Source organism: Ictidomys tridecemlineatus, chromosome 2 (genome assembly GCF_052094955.1).
Source record: "Ictidomys tridecemlineatus isolate mIctTri1 chromosome 2, mIctTri1.hap1, whole genome shotgun sequence".
NCBI classification, from domain to species: Eukaryota; Metazoa; Chordata; class Mammalia; order Rodentia; family Sciuridae; genus Ictidomys; species Ictidomys tridecemlineatus.
The window spans coordinates 55,186,005-55,207,041 of NC_135478.1; the positions used below are offsets into that span (position 1 = coordinate 55,186,005).

At 44.8% G+C, this 21,037-nt stretch overlaps 1 long non-coding RNA gene across 9 annotated transcripts in view; it reads left to right on the top strand.

Annotated features, from left to right (window-relative positions):
• Positions 1–21,037, top strand: part of LOC110599119 (uncharacterized) — a 285,629-nt gene that overhangs the window by 234,917 nt on the left and 29,675 nt on the right. For 3 of the 9 annotated variants that reach the window (XR_013434513.1, XR_013434510.1, XR_013434518.1), the window contains 2 exons: positions 3,377–4,062; positions 14,682–20,108. This is a non-coding gene — a long non-coding RNA (uncharacterized LOC110599119). Of the gene's footprint in view, positions 1–3,376; positions 4,063–14,681; positions 20,109–21,037 lie in introns of those variants that run through there. The other 6 variants (XR_013434514.1, XR_013434516.1, XR_013434512.1 and 3 more) reach the window with 6 other exon arrangements.

Below are 21,037 nucleotides of genomic sequence, written 5' to 3' on the forward strand. Positions count from 1 at the left end.
TCGTTCTGATGATGAAGTTTGACATTTTGTCACACTGAGCTGGGTTAGAGAGTCCATAATCACTGTAGCAAAAATCACTATCATTTGTTAAGCACTTTCTGAGGGTTGGGCACCTTGCTAGGTATTCTTACATCTGACCCACAGAGCAAAGATGCACTTTTAACTCTATTTCACCTCCTTGGGCAACGAGGCTTAGAAATGCTGAGCCACTTGCCCCAAACACAGGGGCAAAGCCCAGATTTAGACTGCTTAACATAGGCACTCAGTTACTCAGGTAACTGCTGATCATTACTCCAAGCCGTAACCACCCAGTATTTCTCACTATTCCTCTTAGAGTCAAAATAAAATAAAATAAAATAGAATAAAACAAAATAAAATAAAAGATGAGAACTGAATTCACATCTTGGACAAGCCTCTCTCCTTTTCCAATTTTTTCCCACAGAACCATGTCCAGGCCTATCCTTAGTGGCCACTGTGATGGGTGCCATGGGGTACAAACACAAACAGGACTTATTCTCTGACACCAGAGGACTCTCAGACTAGTGGAGTGACAGCCACGTAGTGACAGGAGGCCTTCCATCGAGAGAAGCAGGTGATGCCCTGGGTGAATGGGGTTCACCTAAGAGAAACTTGAGTAGGAAGAGGTCACCCAGGTGGGGGAGGGACTCTGGGAGGAAGAAAGGACAGGCCCCCGAAGGGACTTGTGCAGCCTCGTGCTTTCAATATGAATCTGGGCTCTGCAGATGGGGCCACTGGTTTCAAAGTCCTCCGTCTGCACCTTTTTATTCCTCTCTCCAAATGCACCAGGACTTTCCAAAGAGAATTCCCAGCAGCTCTGCCCTGGCCCACGGGCGTTCCAGGCGCTGAGCCACCGTCGTCCATATGCATGCTCCATCAACACATGGAAATATTCTTCTATTTATTTATTATTTTAACGCCGTGATTGATCATGGTTGTTGAAGGGGACCATGAGGTTTGGAGGATTTCAGCACACCTTTTACATCCCCTGAGGGTCCGCCTTCTGAAACCCATGAATGCCTCATGAGCCCTATTCTTTCAGAACTGAGACCTTCAAAAAGAGGCACGTAAACTTTCCCCAATTTCCTCGGAAAGACATTATTCAACTGTCCTCAAGTGACGGATGGTCTAATAATCCGCAAAAACGTGTTGCTTTCGCGCTGAGGTCAGTCCTGCTCTACAAGGGTTTGCGCTCACACAAGGGTACCATCTGGAGCCCACATCCTCCGTCTCGAGCTTCAAATAAATCCTGATTGGCCTCAGAAATGTTTGCCAACAGTCTGCTGGCTACAAAGATGGCTGGCTTCCCCCCTTGGAGGCATGCCTTTGCAATATACGACGTGTAGTAGACACTTAATAAATGACTGTCTACTAGGGTCTTCTTTAGAATGTTACACCAGATACCTGTTGGGTATCAAAGGTTGGGCAAGCACAGCTGTATCCTTTTTGTGAGAAGACGGATCTGGCAAGACTACAGATTTTTTTTTTTTTAGTAGGGTGGAGGTCGGGGGCTGGAGCATCCTAATCCAAATTAAAGTCTTATGTGCTCTATCAATGTTCTGACTCAATACCTCAGCAGTTTCTTTAGCAAACATTTTTTTCAGCTCTCGGAATTTATCAGTCTGGGACACACTGTGATGTGGTTTTTTGGGTTTTATTTTGGGTACCAGGGATGGACCCCAGGCGCTTAACCACGGAGCCCCATCCCCAGCCCTTTTTCTATTTTATTTAGAGTCAGGGTCTCGCTTGAGTTGCTTAGGGCCTCACTTTTGCTGAGGCTGGTTTTCAACTCATGATCCTCCTGCCGCAGCCTCCCGAGCTGCTGGGATGACAGGTACACAACACAATGCCCGGCTCACACTGTGAGATGATGATGTAGGCGTACAGAAGAGAAACCCATGGCCGCTGGAGGGGGGACTTCAAATCGCCAAGGGACCCTGTGCGATTGGCTCCTGGAGAAGCCTGAGGAGCGCTTTGTTTCTTTCTGCCACAGAGCCTGCTGGTGGCATATCTGTGGCTAACACCTTGCAAAGGACAAACAGGGCCTTGCTGCTTGTGCTTTCTCTTGGGGACAAAGCCTAAGGGGTATGTATGATTTCCAAAGTGTCACACACGCCCCATCCTGGGTCCAGTGCATTCTGGAAAGTTCCCTGAGCATTTGACCTGAGCCCCTGAGCACAGCAGTGAAGTTAATCCAGCTGCTCTTTCCTTTTGGTGCCAGCCAGTTGTTGATCCCAGATGCTCTGAGCCCTGGTCTGCTTGCCAGGACTGGAAACGGACCACTCCTGTCCTTTGCATTGACTTCCTCTCAAAGCAGGAAAGCACCCCCTCTTTTCAGGGGAGAGGCGAGGAGCTTTAATGCCTTTTCAAGCTTGATTCATAATCTTTGAAATCAATTCCTGGTAGGAGGTGGGCCTTATGTATACTCATGTATTTTTTTTTTCCAGAAATAGGGAAATGAGTAACTCTCCAATATTGGGCCAGGAAGGAAATCTGGAACTTTAGCAGGTTTTTTTGACTTTGGAGGGAACAATTATAAAAGCTTCATTAAATCACCTAGGATTCCCTTATTTAGCAATAATGATTTTGCCATTCTTATTTTTTTTAAAAAAAATCTCATCTGACTCTAACTTTGAAAATAAAATTGGGATCATGGTGCATAAAGTTTTTAAAGAATGTGTTTTGTCACTAAAAATCTTGTGACCATTTTCCATATGTACTTGATTTCTAAATAGTCTCAGACACCTGAAGGGCAGGGTTTGAAGCTCAGCGTTCCAGTGTTTGCCTAGCATGCATGAAGCCCTGGGTTTAAGCCCAAACAAACAAAAACAAAACAAACAAACAAAAAAAACCCTTGCTATTTACGGCTTGGGAGGCTGAAGGTAGAGGATCGCGAGTTCAAAGCCAACCTCAGCAACTTCCCAAGGCCCTAAGCAACTCAGTGAGAACCCTGTCTCTAAATAAAATATAAAAAGGGCTAGGGATGGGGCTCAGTGGTTAAACACCCCTGTATTCAATCCCTGGTGCCCAAAACAGAAACAAACAATGCCTTCCCCAAACAATCTTGATATTCAAGAGTCATCTAATAATCCAAAGAAACATGATATAAAATCGACCCATGATAACACATCCTGGCTGCCAACAGGAAGACTCCAATTAGAAACACCTGAGTTTGAATCCTAGTTGTTCCACGAGACGAGTAACCCAGCATAAGCAAATATGTACATTAACAAGTCGACCCCATTTTCTGAGGACCTGACACCTAGTAGGCAACTGGCTTTGGGCCTGACATGTATTAATCTCATTTGATCCTTGCAATTCTTTGTAACGAGTACTATAATTACTCCCTATTTTTCAGATGAGGACGGAGAAGCTCAGAAGTGTTTAAGACTTCTTGAACTTCGTAAAGTGTAAGCATGTGAACTTGATCTGGCCCGTGCCCACCTTCACCCCTGCCTCCCACCCTTCTGCTCCACTCATTGGAAATTTGGTCCATTAGTCGGTTCCCCTAAACCCAGGCTCCTTCCCACCCAAAGACTGGGTGCTGCCTGTCCCCCTCTTCCTTACCCTCCCCCCCCTTCCTCCTCAGTTCCACGGGCTGCAGGCTGTCTTCCAAGTCCTCCTGAGGGGCTCTCCTGACCACCCACCTGGTGCCTCTAAATCACTTGTCAACATGGGCACTGATGGGGCTGGGGTGGCGGCTCAGAGGGAGAGCACTCACCCAGCACGTGTGAGGCACTGGGTTCCATCCTCAGCCCCACATAAAAATAGAATAAAGATATTGTGTCAACCCATAACTAAAAAAAATTATAATAATAAAAAAGGGCACTGATTCACTTAGTAACTCCGAGTTACACAACCACCTCCCCTTGCTAGACTGGGACTCCGTGAGGCCGGCGTCGGTATCACAGCCCTCAGTGAATGACTAACTCGCTAGTGACACATCCTTTTCAGTCCTGAAGCCATGAGTGTGGTCGGTTCCCATCAGCTCCTTTCTAATCTGAAATGACAACGAGGAAGATGGATGAAATGGCAGGACTTTGAGTGAGTAACTTCAGGAAGAAAGGGGCTTGGAAAGCGCCCTCCACTCTGGGTTCCTCTGGGAAGAGAAGTTGGAACCTTGCATAGCTCTTTTTTTGCCAAGAGAAGACAGGGATGGCTATGGAGGCGGGGCTGTTGCATCCAAATGCAGCATGAAACTTCCAGCCCAGGAACTGTCACCAGTGGGATAAGGGATCCCTGAAGACCCATGTCCTCAGGTGCACGGGTTCCACACACCTCCTTGTAAAAAATGGGCACGTGGCCTTGATCTTCAGGAAATGCTGCTAAAACCCCCGTCTGGAAATTCCAGGATGCCTCTTAGTACAGTGGAGATGCAGAGGTCCTACAGGGGGGAAAATCCATTTATTTGGTTCTAATTTTATTTTGCCATGTTTAGATGTGGAAAGCTGGCTGAGATTGCACCAGAAGCAGATCCTGAGATAAGGACTTGAGCAGTTTGATCTGAGAACTGAATTCATGGAAAGCATTAGAAGAGGAGACAGGAGGTGGGATTGGAAATGGAAGGCAACCAGCCCAGCGTGCATTAATGAGCTTGACCTTTGTGGAAACTGGTTCTCAATCTTGCTAGGGACAGTTGGGCAGAACAGAGGTGACCAATATAAATGGCGAGGAAGCTAGGGGTTTATCTCTAGGCCCCCTGCCACCTTCTTGTTTTTCTTTCAGGATTCCCATTAATACCTGGTAGAAGTAGGTAATACCTGAGGAACAAAATTGGAAGACAGGGGGCCCAAGATGTCTGAGGAGATTCGTGGATTCTAAGAAACCATGTGTTTTGGTCAGTCTTTTTGCCTATGAGCCCAAACCAACTTTCCTACTTGGTCTTGTCAGGTATTTTTGCCACTGGGACCAAAATATCTGACAAGACCGCGTAGAAGAGTTGGTTTGGGCTCATAGTTTCTGAGGTTCAGTCCACGGTCGACCAACTCCACAGCTCTGGACCCAAGGTGAAGTGGAACATCATGGCGGAAGGGCCTGGAGGAAGAAGCAGCTCAGGTTGTGGCACTGGGAAACAGAGACAGAGCTTGACTCACCGGGGACAAAATATTCACCCCAAAGTCATGCTTCCCCCGGTGACCTCCCTCCTCCAGTGACACCCTACCTCTCTACAGTCACCACCCAGTTAATCCATTCAAGTTGATTATTGTACTGATTGAATTAAGGCTCTCAGAACCCAATCATTTCTCCTCATTGAGTCACGTATCTGCTTTTGGGGGACACCTCACATCCAAACCATAACACTGTGATCCAGCTGGACACACAGGCCCACATTATGCCAAAGCTGGTGAAACTCCAAAAGGGCCTTCTGCAAATGCCACCCAGTACCAAGCATACATCTCAAGACTCGGCAGAAATAGCTCTGGAAATTTATAACATGTGGGATGCTGTGTCAAGGAGACTTTAGGCTCTACACCTAGAGTCAGGTTCTAACTTGGTCTGTTTGCCAAAGAAAAGGAACAGAGAGGGTGGCCTCTTAACAGTCCTGGGGCTGGTGACGACAGGCTGCCATGTAGGGATGGAGAGGGTCATAGACATAGAGCTGCTAGGAGGTCAAACAATACAATGCCAACAGACCAGTGGAGGAAAGCACCTTACATGCTGTTAAAGGTTATGAACTCATTAAATATGAGAATGGAGTAGACAGCCGCTGGGGGAGAGTGATATTAATTTGCCTCCAGAGAAGGTGAAATATGAGCTGACACTTCTTTGAGGCCATCCGACAGACAGAAGGGCATCTCAGGAGGAGAGAACCGCCAATCAGCAAATGCAAAGACCCATGATGAGCTGGGTGCAGTGGCACAGGCCTGTCATCCCAGGGGCTCTGGAGGCTGAGACAGGAGGATCCTGAGTTAAAAGCCAGCCTCAGCAAAAGCGAGGCCCTGAGCAACTCAGTGAGACCCTGTCTCTAAATAAAATACAAAATAGGGTTGGGGATGGGGCTCAGTGGTGGACTGCCCCTGAGTTCAGTTTCCTCCAACAAAAAGACCCATGATGAGAACAAGACACAGCATCTGAGGGGTTGAGAGAAGGGCCTGGGGTATCATGACTGGAGGCGGGGGCAGTGGGATTAGAAAGGGCTGGCAGAGAGGGTTGTAGGTGGGACTCACCAGGTGGAAATTTGGTGTATTTTCTCCTCTATTTTCTTGCTCCTAAGGAAATAGCCTCAAGCAGCAGCAAAGGACACTCGCTGAGCTCCTCGGGATGCTCCAGGGGCCCGGATTTCTGAGCAGCCCTCAGAGGGAGAGCCATCACAGGGTCTCAGTGCAGCAGCACCAGTGGTCCTGTCTGCGTCTCCTCCAAAGACCTTAGGTGGTCTCACAAGCTGAAACCCATGCCTAAGGCTGGGGTCACCCTGCTCTCTAAAGGCGCTCCTGTCCCTGTTCCCAGGGGAACAGGGCACTGTCTTGGCAGGGCCTACTTCTCACTGGACAGGAGTGGGCTGTGTTTACAGCCTCACCCTGCCAATGGGAGGCCTCGGCCAGCCACTACAGCCATCGCCCAGGGTGACTGCCTGCTGTGACTGCAGGGAGTCAGAATTCCCAGGGGTGGCCACTAGGCATCCTAGGTGGCCCATAGGGACCACGTGGAGGATCCGTTTGGGGAATATGATTAGCCTTGATTGGAAAGGAAGGCCAACTCTTTAAAGTCTGGCAAGGTCAAGGGTAGGAGAAGAGAGGGAAGAAGAGACCCAGCTCTTGCCTTTTGGGGAGATAGATCTCATCCAGGGTGGCATCCAAGATGGCATCGCCTAGACAAACCTCCATTCTCAGTCATAAATGGATGCTGAAGGCCAGGCACGGGGGGGGGGCACACCTGTAATCCCAGTGGCTCAGGAGGCTGAGGCAGGAGGATTGCAAATTCAAAACCAGCCTCAGCAACTTAGCGAGGCCCTAAGCAACTCAGCAAGACCCTGTCTCTAAATTAAAAAAAAAAAAAGATAGATAATAATAAAGGGCTGGGGATGTGGCTCAGTGCTAAAGCATCGATGGGTTCAATCCTTGGGACCCAAAATAATAAGAAGAATAAAAATGCGGAGGGAGGGATGGGAAAGTAGCTCAGTGGTAGAGAGCCTCTAGTATCTAATAATAATAATAAATAATAATAATAATAATAATAATAATAATAATAATAATAATAGATATCCACGGTCCATACCGGTGATAGATTTCATGAACATTATTAAATGGATACATGCAGACAGAACCAGGCTATTTTTATTGCTTGGCAAGGGTCATTATCTACAGTCCCACTAACTGTGCCCAGGCTAACTTTGGCTGTGCTAAACTGTGGGCATTAAAGAGGCGGATTTCCTGGGTGCCAAACTCCCAGCTACATCACAGCGTCTTTCAAAACAAACCTTTTAAACAGTCTCATGAAATAATAGCAGTTCATTAAGAATTATTTAGAAAACAATCGTGTAGTAAAGGCAGATGAGGATCAGTGTGGAGAATGGATGACTGTTACCTGCATCCCTCCCTCTGCACCATCGACTCTCCAGGCCACGCTCAATCCTGCCTCCTGCCCACGGTTGTCCCAGGGCCGATGCTGAGGCAGGTGTGGAACAGGGGACCGGTCATCCCTGGCCAGCAAGTGTCTCCCCTGGGGCTTGGGCTGGAGCTGCTCAGAGATGCTCTTGTCTTCTGGGACTTGGGAGATGGGTGATTGATCTGAAGAAGACAGAAGAAAGCAGATTCCAGCTTTCTGGATGGAGACAAAGAAGGGTGGGAGGAGAAGGGCCCCTCTGTCACTTCCCAGACCTGGGTCTCGTCATGCCTGGAACTGGGAATCTTTACATGTGAGCCGATGTGTTGCCTTTTACATAATCTCATTTCAGTTGAGATTCTGTGGCTTACTTTGACGAACCATCTAGAAAGAGCCCTCCTGTCCATTTGTGGATCTATCCTCGAAGCCTCCTTACCTCCCATTCTCCAAGTTTTCTTTTACAATTTTTTTTTTATATAAATTCCGATAGCTTTCCCCTTCCTGATCCTGTTACAACACTTCCTGCCTGGGGTTGGCATCTGAGTCTTCACCACTTCATGGAGAACTCCCCCTGCCCCCGCCCCCCCTCTGCCACCCTCTGTCCCACAGGAAAGGGTCTGGAGGGTCCGGAACTCTCCATGACATCCACGCATTGTCACACGCTTCCACTCCCTGCTCTACACCCCTGGGCTGGGGGCTCAGCAGCTCTGAGAGACGGTGGCCAGAGGTCAGCTCGGGCTCCCGCCTGGGCTTTTCAGATCACTTTCCGCTTAAAGTTTGCATTTTCCATAAACATCTTACTCTTTTTTTTTTTTTTTGAAGTGAAAAGGAATTCAGGGATGGGCATATCATATATTAACCATGAACAAGAGACAGGCAACGTGAGGAATGGTCTCAGGAACTGGAAACGAGGACCCCAACGCATCTGAGTGCCAAGTGGCCGCTGGGAGGGTGATTGGGATTCCAACGGCGGCCACAGCGTGGGGACAGTCATACCCGTGACCCCCAAAGAAGATGTGAGGAGAGGTGGCTCTTGCCTTGTGGTTGGCATGGGGAGGGCACAGGCTGCAGAACACTGGCTGGGGACAGCAGCATTTGCTTGCTTGCTCTTCTGATGGCTCCAAATCACAGGCATGTTTGTTTGGCTCATCTCTGCCCTGACTTCAGAATTCTTTGTTTTTATTATCTTAAAGATAAACTGGGAAGAAAGATCCAACGTAAGGGGAATTTTTACAAGACAGAACACCCCCGGTTGTCTTAAGATGTGGGTGCCACAATTAATTTAATAAAACCCAAAGTAGATTAAAGGAGGAATGTGTTTATGATAAAGGAAAAGACCCGGCTCAGAAAACAGACCCAGGCTGGAAACCAGGGTGCTGGGTCCCGCTGCTGCTCCTGATTCTTCTGGGGACTCAGAGCAAGTCATCTCACTGTCCTGGAGGCTAATGTTCCCCTCTGCCTGGTGGTGACAGTAAGGCCCACTCTGTCCACCTCAGAAGCCATGAAGAAGAGCCAAGGGGATCTTATGCTTTAAACTACTTAGATGTTTCCATCTCTACATCTAATATATATAAATCTGATACATATATTATACAATATATATTATATAAAATAATGCAACTATTTTTATACAATATATAAAATGATATATAACTATTATATATATAAAATAATATATAACTATTTTATATAATATGAATCGTACAATTATTGTTATACATTATATAAAATAATGCAACTATTTTATAATATATCGTTAATATATGTATTATAAAATAATGCAATTATTTGTTATATAAATAAATAATTATTTATATAAAATAATGCGATTATTTTATATACGATTTTATTATTTTATATATGCTATAATGAATTTATAATAAATGTAATAAATTAATAAATAAATATAAACAATACTTTTTATAAAATAATATGTAGCATATTATTTTATATAATGTATAACATAATAATACTTATTTTATATATTACAGTGTATCTAATACAATATATTATATATCATATATGATATAACCAAATTATATTATTCTATATAATATATAACACATGTTATATGTATTATACAATTATATGTTATATATTATATATGCATATATTATTTGCTATATATGTACATTATGAACAACACTTATATGTTACCTAATAACATAATGCAATATACTTTATTATATTTTATAGTTATATATATAGTATATATTAGATATGATTTAAGTAATATTTAATGTTATATTCTCTAGAGAATGTTATCTAAAAACACATGGTGATATAGTTTATTATAAATATTATATTTATATGTATATATGTAATGAAACATAATAAATATAAAGACGAGCCAGAATAGATCCATAATGAATGATATTGCCATTATGTTCTTAGAAACATTCTCCAGAATTTGCAGAGTGATGGTGTTCGGTACACACCAGTAGATGGTGTTACTGTCATAAATCCTAGTCACTTCCCCGCTCCGTCCCATCACAGCTCAGTGGCTGTGCTGGGGGAAAGAGATGCAGACCTGTCGTCTGACACTTGGAGATTTGGACCCAGCTCTGGGCTCATGACGGATGGATGAGAGCAGCCTTTCATCCTGCTCTCATCTGCTGTGCTTTGGGGACCAGGCAACCCCTTCCTGGTTGGTCGAAACCTTTTTGTGAGACACCAGGTAGGAACACCTCCATCACAACAAGAGATAATACATTTGATGGTCGATGCATCTAGTAATGACAGTAACATCATAAAAGCTATCATTTTGGGAGACCTTGCACTGTCTTGGGTGATACTGCAAAGCCATCCCACATATTAACTCAGCAATGATCACAACAATGCTCTGAGGGAGAGCTTGCCCTCAGCATTACCTGACTGGTGGCATTTATCACACTTGCTGTATGAGTGTCACTCTTCTAAATGGTTCAGGTTTACCAACCCTTAACAGTTTTAGCAACACTAGAGTCTCCATTTAGCTAATTTTTTTTTAATAAAAAGATGCTCAGTTGTCATGGTCAACTTAGCTGTAGCAAAATGCTTGAAGCTAGGCAATTTATACTAATAAAAAATACCGGAGGGCAGGGAATTTAAGAATGGAAGTTTATTTGGCACAGAGTTCTGGGACCTGGGATATCTACAAATATCCGGTAGTCAGGCATGAATGTCCTGGCTCAGACTCAGGTGGCCTCCTTGTCACATCATAATTTGGTGGAGGACATCACATGGTGAGACCAAACAAGCATGCTTGCCCTGTCTCTCTTTGTTATTATGTCACTAATGTCATGGGGCCTGAACCCTATGTCCTCATAGAATCCTAATCACCTCCCAAGGCCCATCTCCAAATATTATTAATATGTGAATTTGGGTGTTTTGTTTCTAAGACATATACTTTTAAGGGACACCTTGAAACCACAGCAACAATTAAGTTGGTTTAGATGTGAGTGTCCCCCAAAAGCTCACGTGTGAGACGGTGCAGGAAGGTCCAGAGGAGACATGACTGGGTGATGAGAGCCTTAACCCAACCAGTGAATGAACCCTGATGGGATTAACTGGGTGGTGGCTGGAGGCAGGTGGGTGTGGCTGGAGGAGGGGGCATTGGGGGCATGGCTTTAGGGTCTCTATTTGTCTCTGGAGAGTGGAGTCTCTCTGCTTCCTGATCACCATGTGAGCTGCTTCCCTCCACCACACTCTTCCTCCATGATGTCCTGCCTCCCCTCGAGCCCTGAGGAATGGAGCCTGCTGTCTATGGACTGGGACCTCGGAAACCCTGAACCCCCAGATAAACTTTTCCTCCTCTACAGTTGTTCTACTCGACTCCTTTTAGTCACCTCAGTGAAACAGCTGACTAAAACAGTTATATTTTCAGATAAATGTTTATTATAAGGGTGTTCAGTTAATTGTTTACCTGAAATTAAAATGAAAAGTAGCTGGGCACCCCTTAATTTATCTGGCAACCTGATCCTTGAGTGCTAAGATGGGAACTGATCTAGCTCTGTTGCTAAGGGAACTTAGAAAATGGGAATTACAGCCACTATTGTTACGTTCAGGTCATTTTGACATTTGTTTTCAATTACTCCTCTAGTCCAACTGAATGCAGAGCTATGTGCAGGAAAAGAATAATTATGATATTAATAATACTTTAGAACTGTACCTCTGTAACTCTTTCACAAAGTTTGGATTACCTAAATAGACTCTCATAACAATCCATTAAAACAAATATGCTCATTTAATTAATGAGAAACCCGAGCCTCGGGGCCATTAAATAATTTGCCAAAGGCATACAACTAAAACAACTGAGTAGAACATCGTATTTGAGTCTCTAGTGAGGAGGACATCCATGCTACTGCAAATCAGATTTTAAAAAGAAAATATTAGCTGAGGTAAGAGTTCGGAGCCATATTCCAACTTTTTATTAGTGGTGAGACATTTCCTAAAACTTAAGGCACAGTCACCTGGGAAAGTCAAACCAATCAGTATCAGAAGAAAAAGAAGAGGGAGGAAGACATCTCATTCTCATAAGGCATATGGAAAAATGGAGGAAAAATAAGCCAATTGAACAAGGTTCTGCTTGCAACCAGGAAGTGACAGAGCTAAGACACTCCAGTCTTATAAGACTCTATTCTATCCTTATGACAAATATCTGACACATGTGCTACCATGCCCTTTCTTGTGTTGGTGCCGACATTACTAGTTGATCATGGATCTCTTTCCCTTATGGGTCTGGGGATGACTGACACAATCCTATATACACATTCCTTTGGGAAGTCAATACTCATCAATTGTAGCTGACACTCAACATCATATCTGTCATCTCCTTCACTATCACCTCTTTCTGCTCCACATTTTTTTTTTTTTTTTGGTACCAAGGATTGAATCCAGAGGTGCTTAACCACTAAGCCTCATCCCCAGCCCTTTTTAAAAATATTTTATTTAGAGGCAGGGTCTCTCTGAGTTGCTTAGGGCCTCACTAAGTTGCTGAAGCTGGCTTTGAACTCGCGATCCTCCTGCCTCAGCCTCCTGAGCCCCTAGAATTACAGGCTTGTGTGCGCCACCACATCTGGCTGCATCTTCATCTTAATGGCTGCGGTGACACTAGTGACACATAGTCCACCGTGCAGGCTGTCGTGCTACTTTACAAGGTCTTGCTTGCTGTCTCCCAGAAATGGAATCCATCTAAGACGTGCTGGACCAGAGGCTGCAGTTCAACTGCCACTTATAAAGAGAGGGTGTCTGGCGAACATCCCAGAGCCTTCTGCCACCCAAGCAGTGGCAAAGCCACCGTTCCCAAAGTCTTGACATTGCTGGGATGGTCTGCTGCTCCCCGCAGGAAGAGAACTGCTCAAGACCCCCTGCCAATAGCAGAGGCTGAGACTTGCCCCTGGGTGAGGGCTGGGTTGTGTCCTTAGACAGCAGGTTCTCAGGGGCGTAATGACTGGGTCGAGACGGGGTGTGCCCAGAGATCCTGACACAGTACACATTGGGGAGGGTCATTATGCGGACTTCCCAGTCTGTGAACCAAACCCCGTGGCTTCACCTCTCTGTGCCCCCAGTTCCCCTGCTCCCCCTCTCTACTCAAGCCCACGGAGAACCATGATTTCTTCGGTTTCCCAAGAGAAGAATTTCAGACCTAGAAGGACACACCCAAGGCATTGCTAGGAAAGTTCAGGAGCAGACCATGAACCCGGTTAGGAATGAGCACAGTCAAAATTAGAGCAGGGCGGGGAGCCGGGAGAAAAAGGAAACATTGTTCTTTAAACATATCGATTTCTTTCTTTCATCTTTCTTCTTCTTCTTCTTCTTGTTTCTTCTTTTTTTTTTTGGACTGAAGATTTACCCAGGGGCACTCAACCACTGAGTCACATTCTCAGCCTTTTTTTGGTTTTATACATTTTTATTTAGAGATAGGGTCTCGCCGAATTGCTCAGGGCCTCACTAAATTGTTGAGGCTGTCCTTGCACTCGCGATCCTCCTGCCTCAGCCTCCTGAGCCGCTGGGATTACAGGCGTGTGCCTCCTCGCCCAGCTTAAACATGTCTATTTCTAAGCAAATAGGACTTGCAGACCTTATGAATAAAATTGCTAAATTATACCAAGCCCCTAAGCTCGCCTCAGAATCAGTTCGTTAGGGACAAAACACACATTGGGGAGAAGGAAAATATTACAGACTGTCCACAGACAAAGCAAAAAGGAACAAAGTATGGGGAGATGGCCAAGGGCAGAGGAAATTGGATTGGCAGCCATGAGAGGGGAGGAAGCAAGACCAGAGACCAGACAAGTGATACAGGAATCTGTGCTATGTGCTCATCTGTGGAGCCAGAGTTGGATTTCTAGACGCTGACATGGGTGGTAGCGAGGCGTTTAGACAGATGTCCAACGACGGCAGACAGAACCTCAGCTCGACGCTGACTAGCTCCGTGGCACCAGGAAGCCACTTTCATCTACAAAATGGGAAAGTTACCAGTAACTGCCCCATACTCGTGTTTTGAGAAACATGTGAGATCATCTGTCTGGTACCTAAATAACCTCATAAATGGAAATTATCACTGTTATCTAAATCCGCTCACAGTATATTGCTGATATTTTTTTTATAAAGCTAAAGCATGCTATTAAGTGATCTTATTTTGGGGGAGGGGAGTAGGAGAACTGGGGATTGAGCCCAGGGGCACTCAACCACTGAGCCCCATCCCCAGCCCTCTTTTGTATTTTATTTAGAGACAGGGTCTCCCTAAGTTGCTTAGGGCCTTGCTTTTGCTGAGGCTGGCTTTGAACTCTAAATCCTCCTGCCTCAGCATCCTGAGCCACTGAGATATAGGCATGCACCGTCATGCCCAGCTTAAATGATCTTATTTATAGAAAATTATATATATATATATATATATACTATATAATAATTATATCATATATTATATTATCACATATGCATGCATGTGAGTGTATATACGTTCACAAAAGTAAATAAATAAATAAAAGCCTTGAAGGATGCTGACCTGAAATTATTAATAGTCACCGGCAGCGGAAATGACTTTTATCTGCCTTATATATTGTGTATTAATAGGTATTTATCTTCATATGAGTATTGTTTTCTGATTTATTTTTTTAAATTTGTTTTCATCGGTGACACAGGACAGGCGAATGCACTGGGATACATCAGAAAGCATTATTTTTAGAAGACAATCAGCATGCAATTGTAAAAGGACCCCATCAAACCGCTTCTGACCTTGAAGCAGGAGGCGAAACGTGGGGTCTAACAAACAGAGCAGAGTGGCCTTGGCGAAGGAGCGGACATGGCCAAGACAGCGTGCATGACAAAACGGAGGGACAAAGAAAGAAAATGAGAATTTCTGAAAGAGGTGACAGGTGCGGGGACAAGTGTGGGTGACACAAAATGGGACAAGCTGTGCAGGCAGCTCCCCATCTAATATTCTTCCTGGCACCCCAGAGGTGATCTGCCTCCCTCCGTCCTCGGTGGGATCAGGTGCTTGGGTGGCATCCTCCACAAGGTGAAATGCAGCCCTTTGCTCCTAAAGGGGCTGGTCTGCATCACAGGTGGTTCAAGTTTGGATAAATATAAATTTCTCCAGAAGGGAAATTTTAGAGCTTCTTTTCTAAGTGAAGAGGAATTCACAGGGCCACCTTTGATGGCCGTATTCTCAGCATTAGGATATAAATGCAAAAAAAAATATGAGCCAGACTTGCCCCAGGGATTGAGGTTCTGAACCTATCATTTGATCCAGGACGTTCTCTTTCTCTGAACAGAGAGAGAATATGGAATTTATTACATTAGCCCACTTGCAGTGCATACTCACAGTATGATTTTTCAACCAACATTTGATGGGCAAAAATAACTTTCTTGCTTTTCTATCTATCTCTTGAAGAGGATTTTTTTTTTAAATTTTGTACTGGGATTGAACCCAGGGCCACTTAACTACTGAGCCACACCTCCAGCCCTTTTTTATATATTTTATTTAGAGACAGGGTCTTGCTGAATTGCTTGGGGCCTCGCTAAGTTACTGAGGCTGGCTTTGAGCTTGAGATCCTCCTGCCTCAGCCTCCCCAAGCCACTGGGATCACAGGTGTGCACCACTGTGCCCAGCTTGAAGAGGCTTTGACAAGGTATAAAGCATCTGAAACTCACTTCTTTCAACTTCTGCATGAAACCATGAGCTCAGAGGTCTGAAGTAACCCTGGGCCTGGAGGATCCACTCCCCAGGTGGGTTGTTCATAGGGCTACAAGATGGTGCTGGGGACGGCTTCAGCTTCCTTCCACACAGGCTTTTCCAAAGGGGCTGCCATGCGTCGTCCAGCATGGTGGCTGGATTTGGGCAAAGCACGTTATCTAAAAGACTAGGGTAGGAACTGCAGTGCCTTTTATGACCTAATCTGGGAGTCATGACGTAACTGTGGAAGTCAGCCTGGATTCACTGTGGGAGGGCGTGACCCAGAGAGGCCAGGATTGTTGGGGGGTCATCTTGGAAGGCTGGCTTCTGTGGGCACCAATATATGCTGACACCTTCCAGGGCCTTATTGCAACAATGTTGGACAGGAATTACCCTTGGATCAGAGGTCATCAAAGCCCCGGGGGACTGGTTGGAAATTTTGAATAATCGTAAAAGCAGACACAGCCTTGTCTTGAGACTCGTGTGTGTGCGTGCATGTGTGTGTGTGTGTGTGTGTGTGTGTGTGTGTGTGTGCAAGCGTGTGTACAATTTGACCTCTAAGGTATGTCTGGGATCCATTTTCCAGTTATTTCTAAGCTCAGACCCTTCCACCAGAACTGGGTACCTCCTGAGCATGGGGCCCTGATCTACCCTCACTTCACAGTGACTGTCCCTGTGAATACCAGAAATACTTGCCTGATTGATAAATTACAATTTCTCACAAGGAAAAAAATAAGGGAATATGTTGTGAAGACTAAAATTAGCCAGGCGGGGACATGATTTTAAACTAAGAAATGTTGAGTCAGAACTATCCAGGGAAATGTGGGCGGGGGATGGAGTTGCAGGTAGAGGGGATAGTATGTACAAAGGTCATGGGGCAGGAATATGTCAGGGAACTGCAAATTCTAAACTCCCTGCCCAATATTTTGGGAGTTACTGATAACTGTGATCCAGTTGGCTTTAGGGCTTGATGGGGTGGGGGAGTCCTAATGCTTTAAGAGCAAATTATTTCTTCTTTTGGCTCAGGATAAAGATGAATTATTTGTTTTCCAGCTAATACCTCCAAAAAAAACATCAAGACAAAATGATGGAGCACATCTTAGCAGAGGACTTCTCTTGTATCAGAAAATATATATATATATATATATATATATATATATATATATATATATATATCTCAATCAGAATTAGAACAGGAAAAACTTTACTAGGGATCTTATTGCTAAAAGCTTTTGTAATTTTTAATGCCTCAAATTAAATGGAACAGTCCAAGGACTATTTTGAAGTGGGTATTTTAATCTCATGACTACTGGTATCAAAACCATCATTTTATACCAGCAAACAATTGCTCAGCTATTCAGACAATCCACTTTGTGTCTTTTCTGTGTTCTAAAGGAAACTCAGATACAGACATCATAAACTGAACATAAGCAAAAACCACGTCATGGTCCCTTTAAGATAAGGCTGGCAGGGTTTAGCCAGAAGTTACTGAGTGTTCCAGAAATGACATTCTGTGCTCGGCAGTAAGATGAAGAGCTTTTTCCGTGTGTTTTCTTCCCCCCCATTTGGTTACAACAATGAGTCACCATTACCTGCAAAGCTAGACATGTAGATGCACTTCTCGTGCCAGAAAGGCAAGGTACCAGTTGGCCAAGATTTAAAATAAGCAGGGGAAAAAATGTTCAATTCACAGATTTAATTAAACATGAAAGCTTCCACAGAGGAGAATCGGTCCCCTAGCCACCATTCTGCATTAAAAAAAAAAAAAAATACCTCTACTGATCTTTCCAAAGAGGCTATACATATTGGTGCATTAACTTTTTTTTTAGAACTAATGAATTTAAAAAGTTGCAGGGTACAGAAAGAACATACAAAATCAGTGGTGCTTTTCAATGGATTCAGGAGAGTTCTAATTTGGGGGGTAGGGTGGGGGGTACCAGGGATTGAACCCAGGGGCACTCAACCACTGAGCCCCATCCCCAGCCCTATTTTATATTTTATTTAGAGACAGGGTCTCTCTGAGTTGCTTAGGGCCTTGCTAAGTGGCTGAGGCTGGCTTTGAACTCCAGATCCTCCTGCCTCAGCCTCATGAGCTGCTGGGATTATAGGCGTGTGCCACCACATCCAGCCCTAATTGTTTTTTTTAATACATGACAGTAGAGTGTATTTGCACATATCTACATACATGGAGTCTACCTTCCCATTCTTGTGGTTGGACATGATGTGGAGTTTCCCTGGTCGTGTGTTCACATAGGAACACGGGAAAGTTCTGTCCCATTCACTCCACTGTCTTTCCTATTCCCATCCCCTTCCTTCCCTTCATTCCTCTTTGCCGGATCCAATGAACTTCCACCCCCCTCCCCTTACTGTGTGTTAACATCTGCATATCAGAGAGAACATTGATCCTTTGGGGGTTTTTTGGGGAGGGGGATTGACTCATTAACATGATAGTCTCCAGTTCCATCCATTTACCAAGAGCACTCATTTTTAATGATTTGTATAAAGTATCCATTTGTCCCCAGCTCAGAAAACCTGCATCATCAACGAATAATCCAAACAAAACTCCCAAATCTTGTCTGATCGCGGCCCATCTCTGAAGGCGACTTGAGTCAACTCATTTACATCCGGGCCGTCTCTTGTGCCCACCTGTCTTTGGCTCCCATGACGCACAGAGAAGGTGAGGTTATGGAAATCCAGGCTCAGAGCTTTCCTACAGACCTAAGGATTCCGTACAAAAGACACACCCGCCCTGAGTTCCCTGCTAAGACAACCCTCTCCCCAGCCCCTCTCCCCCACATGAGATCTTCCCGCCAGGAAACCTGACTCCTTAATGCTTCAGGCATGCATAGCAAAGAGCAGCTCTTTCTCTCCTAGAGTTCAGACAAGACCCACCATGTGAGCTGCTCCGTTAGGGTTTCCCCTCTTTGTCTCGGTGAAACTGAGAAGCCAGGCAGGATTGAATAAGAGGGTCAACGCATCCTTTATCTTTCCTGAAATAAAGGTAAGAGTGAATAGGATGGTGAGCACACGCTTTTTTACAAACCTCTCTTCACGAAGCTAATATGAAGTTCTCTGCTTATTTCAACATGCCCATGGGGTTCCCAGGGCAGGGGGGGACTGGCTCCTAAGGGACTCCAAGATCTCTGTGGTGTCTGCGTCTTCAGCTCTAATTACGTTTCAAGTCCTGAAGCCCAATTTGCTCGATTTTAATGAAATGTGTCCAAACGTGACTTCCGTGACTAAGTGACAAAGGATATGCTCTCTCGGATACTGGAGTTGGGGATAAGATGAGCTGACAGCTTCGTAGCCAGAGTTGAAAGCAGAGGATTGGAACCCCAAACAGAGAGGGGAGCATATTTCCTTGTGTAGAAACCAGTCCGCCTGTTCTCTAAGAAAAAAGGGAGAGACTGGGGGAGAATTTTCAGTTTCACTAAAGGAAATCTTCCAGGAGCACATTGTTCAACAGAAACATTACCTAAACGAGACTGTTTGTCCAGCAGACCAGGACTATTTTTAATTCTATGTTCTGCACTATTAGTACTCAATAAATTGTTAGCAGCAATATTCCAACTGTGATAAGAAGTCAAGTACATTCTTTGTGTCAGTATCTGCATTTACGTTGCTTTCTATCTTTTTTTCGTGGGGGGCAGGGGTACTAGGGATTGAACCCAGGGGTGCTTAACCACTGAGCAACCCTATTTTGTATTTTATTTAGAGACAGGGTCTCCTTGAGTTGCTTAGGGCCTCGCTTTTGCTGAGGCTGGCTTTGAACTCATGATCCTCCTGCCTCAGCCTCCCAAGCCACTGGGATCACAGGTGTGTGCCTCCACACTTGGCTTACTGGTTGCTTTCTTGAACAGAGAAGTCTTAATGGACAAAGGCAGGTACTTTTGCAGGGACAGCCATGTTCAAGTCTACTTATTTATTTCTATATACTACCTACAAAAAATTTCTATTCTTTTTTTATTTTCTTGTTGAATTTCTCTAATATCTTGGAGCCTCAATACCAGTTTCCAGCTTTAACTAGAATTTTCGTAAATTCTGATTTATGTTCCCATAAAGAAGACAATGAGTGGGGCATGGTGGCACACACCTGTAATCCCAGCATCTTGGGAGGCTGAGGCAGGAAGACTGTGAGTTCAAAGCCAGCCTTGGCAACTTGGCAAGGCCCTAAGCAACTCAGTGAGGCCCTATCTCTAAATAAAATACAAAATAGGGCTGGGGATGGGGCTCAGTGGTTGAGGGCCCCTGAGTTCAATCCCCGGTATCCCCAACCTCATAAAAAGAGTATAGACCTGTGTTGTCCAGTAGAAATGCAATTGGAATCTCATATGTGGTTTTAAATATTGTAGCACCCATATTTTTAAAAGTAAAATTAAGCCATTGAAAGTGATTTAAATATTCTATTTTATTTAACCCAATTCATCAAGCATCATCGTTTACATTGGAGCCAACATAAGCAATCATTCACGGCTCATTTTAATGCCCTCTTCCCCTCCCCCTTCTTCTACTACAAGTTGAACATCCCTAATTCAGAAATCCAAAATCTGAAAACCAAATTTTGGACTATCACGTTGGCTCACATTGGGTTTCAGATTTTCCGATCCGGGATGATGCTTTACTAGGAAAGTCTATACAAATATTCTAAAATCTGAAAACCTCTGAAATCTGAAACACTTCTGGAACCAAGCATTTTGGATCAGTGATATTCAACCTGCACCAAGTCTTTTAAAATCCATCTGGACTCTCAATTTGGATTAGCCACCACTGAAGTGCGCAATAACTGCATGTGGCTAGTGGCAGTCACCCTGGATAGTGGAGTCATAGTCTCTGGTTTTAATCCTGGTTCCACCACTGATGAGTTCTATATCCTTGGGAGTCCTTTACTGATCTGTAAAGTGGGAGTGACTAACGTTGCTTCATGGAGTGGATGAGGATCTGAAGATCTACCCCCCCCCCCGCCCCACCCCCCCCACCCCCCACCCCCGAACAGGGAAGCAATGAGCAATTGCCTGGTGTACGTACAGACAGAACAAGGTCAGGGAGCACTAAGAAGACAGTGGACCAGCTTCCTGAGACAGCAAGTAATAACTGCAGAAAAGGGGAGGGAAGGGGGCTATATGGCATTATCACCAAAGGTCTCCCCGAGGAGGTGATCGGTTCATTACTCGCTAGCTCAACAGTGACACGGAGCCGGTCATGTCACCATGCAGGGTAGGAGACTGGAGTCTGTGTTCCAGGAACCCAGAAACTGTCTCCAAGAAGAAAAGCCCCCCAATAATTATCCTGATGAAGACTTCTGGATTGGAACCCAGCTGGCCG